Genomic DNA, 5,000 nt, shown 5'->3' with positions numbered 1-5,000 from the left:
ATTACTGTAATCAAATCTCAAACCACCTGTGATACGACGTGTTGCAACATAGCATGATGTGTTGCTACCTTGCGCTATGAGTTAAAATCAACTGACATTTATTTAAGGAAACATGTACTTTACAAAAATTCATTTCCTTACTGGTATTCAGTGCTTCGAAAGGCCACACAACAATTGTCATAAAACGGTTGCACAAATTCATTACAAAATGAAAAGAATACAGACTGGATATCTTCAGACGTACAGCAGCGTTACTTGATTAATTTAAAGCCATAGGTCGTTGGAACACCCACCCCCTGTTCCCGTTCAATGTTGGATAGCGCAATGCCATCGAACTAACTGTTCAGTACGTTTTAGTTTCTAAACAACATTGAAAGGTGGGAGAATGAAGGATGCTCGATTAATTCCGTCAGTGTACCAACATTGTGTCACTGATTGTAGCTTAATAATAACAATAATAATAACAATAATTTGTATAGCGCAAATTCCATACAATGTTCAAATGCGCTTCACAATAAAATAACACAGTCCAAAAATCGGATACAATAATTAATACAACTATTAAAATAAAATAAAGGAAAATAAAATAAAACACTGCATACAAATACTAATTTACTATGATATCGCACCTAGGTTATGAAAAAATGCTAATCGAAAAAGGTGTGTTTTTAACTTTGATTTAAAAATATCCAACGACCTGGAGTCTCTAACTTCGAATGGTAATGCATTCCAGAGTTTTGGTGCTGCACAAGTAAACAACCTGTCACCAAGTGTCACTTTAGATTTAAAGCTGGGTTGCTTAAGCAAGAGGGTGTCACAAGAACTTCTCAGGTGATAGCATGACTGAGGCTTCAGAGAAATCAATGAAACCAAATAAGTAGGAGATGTGCCGTGCAAGATCTTAAAAGTTAACAGAAGAATCTTGAATACAATTCTAGACTGAATCGGAAACCAGTGCAACTTGATTAGGAGAGGTGTTATGTGACAATATCGACCCCCAGCAAATACAAGTCTAGCACAGGCATTCTGCACACGTTGTAATTTGATCAATGAGCAATTTGGCAGACCATACAATAAACTGTTACAGTAGTCCAGACGACTAGATATGAAAGCATGAACGAGTGACTCTGTTGACGTACATTGTATTGTTGCGGTGTACCAATAATAAGAAGTTCAGTTTTTTCATCATTTACATGTAGTTTAAGATCATCATGCAGCATCCAAGCACGAATGTCATCAATGCAGCTTTCCAGTAACTCCGCAGCATTAAGTTGATCAAGACTGTCGTTTGGGCAGAATGAGATGTATACCTGCGTGTCATCCGCATAGCAATGCACCGTAGGAAAATGATGTTTGATAATCTCGAAGAGTTTACTTGAATACAGAGTAAATAATAACGGGCCCAAGCAAGAACCTTGAGGGACACCACATTGCAACTCGAATTCTGCAGAGAGCTTGTGTTTTCAGGAGTTTTTTAAAAGCACTTAAACGTCATCTAAGTGTTGGAGTTAATCTTGTTTGAAGTTCGTCCTTTTCTGGTTGCATTGCCTCATTTTGCGGATTCTTGTTCCAGGTCAACCTGGCGTGTTTCAATAAAATACATCAAAATGTGAATGATCTCGTTTTCAGAGATAATGTGGAATAAAGTACTTCAGTAAAACTCTTCTTTGACCTTGGAACTAAAAAAGTCTGTTTATGGCTTCTAATGTTTGCGTGATTCCTATTCGCTGGCTATTGACAATTGACTTTGAAATGGATAACCAGGGAGCTCCGCTTTTAGGCTTGGCTACATCTGTATATTATATGTTAAACTCGCGACTCATTGAAAGATTACTGCTGTGAAAGTGACATCATGACTATGTAAAGATGGTACTAGTATTTTATTTTGGGTAAATCGATAGATACCCAAGGAAGGGTTTCTCAAAAGAATTAGCTAAATGGTGTTTCTGTAAACAAATCTACTGACTTGGCAAATGTGTTTAATGAACATTTTTCCACAGTTGGCCCGAAGCTTGCTAATCAGATCCCGTCGGCAGCTGATGGTGACAAATGTTGTCTTGAATATCTTAATATCACTGACCAAAGATTCTGTTTTACTCCGACAAATAGCAATCAAGTACTTTTACTATTGAATAAACTTAGTAAATCGAAAGGAATCGGTCTCCATTATATATCTGCGAGACTAATTGATGAATGTGCTGATTTAATTTGCATCTCTATTTGCAAGATTTTTAATTGTTCTTTGACTACAGGCATATTCCCAGATGACTGGAAATGTGCTAAAGTTATTCCTTTATTTAAACAGGGAAGTCTGCGGTGGCCAAGGTTTTTGAGAGAATAATATATGACCAAATATACACATACTTATTTGAACATGACATTCTCTCAAAAAGTCAATCCGGATTTCGCTCTATCCATTCTACGGTCACTGCTCTACTAGACGCAACCGATAGCTGGACTTTTGATATTGATCGTGGAAACGTTAATGCTGTAGTATTTCTAGATTTAAAGAAGGCCTTTGATACAGTAGACCACACGATATTACTCTCCAAATTAAGCGCCTACAGAATTCAAGAAAATGCTTTCAATTGGTTTACTTCATACTTAGAAAACCGAACTATGTTCTGTTAGTGGTTCACTTTCCAAAACTTGCTCTCTCCAATGTGGTATCCCTCAAGGGACTATATTGGGTCCCCTATTGCTTTTGCTATACATAAATGACTTACCAAATTGCTTAACTAACTCTTATCCTAGAATGTATGCCGATGATACGCATCTTACCTATGCTGATAAAGATGTGAATATCATTCAGTCCTGCTTGAACGAAGAGTTACTAAATGTCAGCAAATGGCTGATCGCCAACAAACTTATACTCAATATGACTAAGGCTGAATTTATGCTAATCGGCTGGAGGCAAAATCTTAACACCCTAACTGCCTCTCCCGTATTGAACATCAATGGTACTCCCTTAAACCAGGTATCAACGTCAAAATCTCTGGGTGTACTCATTAATGCAAACCTCACATGGGGCAGTCATATCGAAAGGTTGGGTAAAAAAGTTGCCTCTGGTATTGCAGCTTTCAAAAGAGTTAGACAATTTGTTCCCCCAGCATCACTCCATCTTATCTACAAAGCCTTGATTCAGCCGCATTTTGACTATTGCAATGTTGTTTGGGGAGGCTGTGGCGTAAAACTAGCAGACAAACTTCACAAACTCCAAAATCGTGCAGCGCCAGCTCTAACTTTCTCAAGCTATGATGCAGATGCATCGCAGCTATTCCAAAATTTAAACTGGGAAAATTTTAGTACTCAGTGTGATATCCAAAAAGCCTTAATGGTTTTTAAATCTCTTAATGGCCTTGCTCCTGAATACCTAAGTTCGAAATTTATTGCTCGGTCTCACACTACTTCATACATTTTTCGAGATTCTGTAAATAAGTTAACTATTCCACAGCCACGCACAAATTATCTCCGTAATAGTTTTCGCTACAGTGGTGCTGTTCTGTGGAATAGTCTTCCTGAAACATTAAGGCAAGCAGAATCTCTACGTAAGTTTAAGTCTCTTTTACACAGTTATTATAATAGCAAGTAAGACACGGCATTCATGGAAAACAGGATTTTTGCTTTGCATATACTTAATTGAACATCTTTTAATACTGTAATTTAAATTAATTTAATTTAGTTGAATCAATGTAACTTATTTTTCGTGCCTGTATAACCGTGTATAAATAAAGATTGATTGATTGATTGAGCTTCCTTACCTGATTAGGGGTCGCTTCCACTCTGCAGTCAAGTAATGCGCTGTGCACAGTTATGGGATTGGCAGGAACGCTGTTGGATGTAGTTTAAGCGATCCAATAGGAAATTACGGGGCTCAAGACTTTTTCTGTGTTTTCCACATTTCCACCTACCAGTTAGTTGATGTGACTGCCCATGTCTTTGGTAATATCATTTTCATTGGAATCGTCATTGGTTTGCCCGTTTATGGGTTCCTTTTCTTCCCTGTGTGGCAATTACACTTGCACACACACTCACAATACTGCATCTTCGGCTCGCTACTGAACTCACATAGCACAGAGGGACGGTCTTAATGCCTTTGCTGTTTAACTGGCAACCGATTTTTTGCTGACAACATTGTATGACATCATCGGGTCGTCGAGTGTTGTCTCTCGATCTTGTATATATACTAGCAAGTAGACTTGTGAAATTGGCTGAAATAATTAATTGGTTCGCTGCAGGGCATCATTCTGCCGTCCGAAAACAATATGTTATATTGCGCCTAACATTTTAGAATGAGAATGATAAAAAAAACTTATAAATCTCGACTACATGGTAACCCGCCTCTAATGGGAACAAAAAGTGCTCTAGCAGGGCAAAAAAAGGCAAAGGCAACCCAACTTTTCAACTTTATTTACTATTTGAGAAAAGAAAAATATGAAATGGTCGCTTCCTGCAAATAGCATTGGCTAGTCAGGGTGGGAAGTGACAGGAGAGAATAGGTTTACATTACAGCTGGACAAAGTATGAAGAAAATAATTGAAAAGTAGCCCTTAAAGTATTAACATAACAAGTGGAAAAGTAATAGCTTGAAAAATACATGAGATGACATTACAGAGTAAGTGCAAAAAAGGGAATTAAATAGTAATAATAAATAAATAAATAAATAAATACATAAATAACCGCCATCATTGCAACTTTAACAAATGAAAATAACCGCAGAATTAACCATCATGGTGGAAAAGTTAATATAAGTTTCTGAACTATGGAAGGTGATTCAATGTAAATATCCTCAGAAGCCAGAAAAGTCAGAAGCACATTGTGGATTTCTGTTTTAAAACTCTTACGAGGAAGCTCACGTATGGTATTATTCAGAGAGTTCCATAGATTTGGCCCTAATCTAGAAATAGAGTTTCGCATTACGTTTGTTGTGGATGGGTTAACGTTGCAATTACCAGCTGAGGAGAACCTTGTGTTATACGAAAGTTATAATTTGCCACGGC

Source organism: Montipora foliosa, chromosome 7 (assembly GCF_036669935.1).
Source record: "Montipora foliosa isolate CH-2021 chromosome 7, ASM3666993v2, whole genome shotgun sequence".
Taxonomy (NCBI): Eukaryota; Metazoa; Cnidaria; class Anthozoa; order Scleractinia; family Acroporidae; genus Montipora; species Montipora foliosa.
This window is presented reverse-complemented; position numbering follows the sequence as displayed.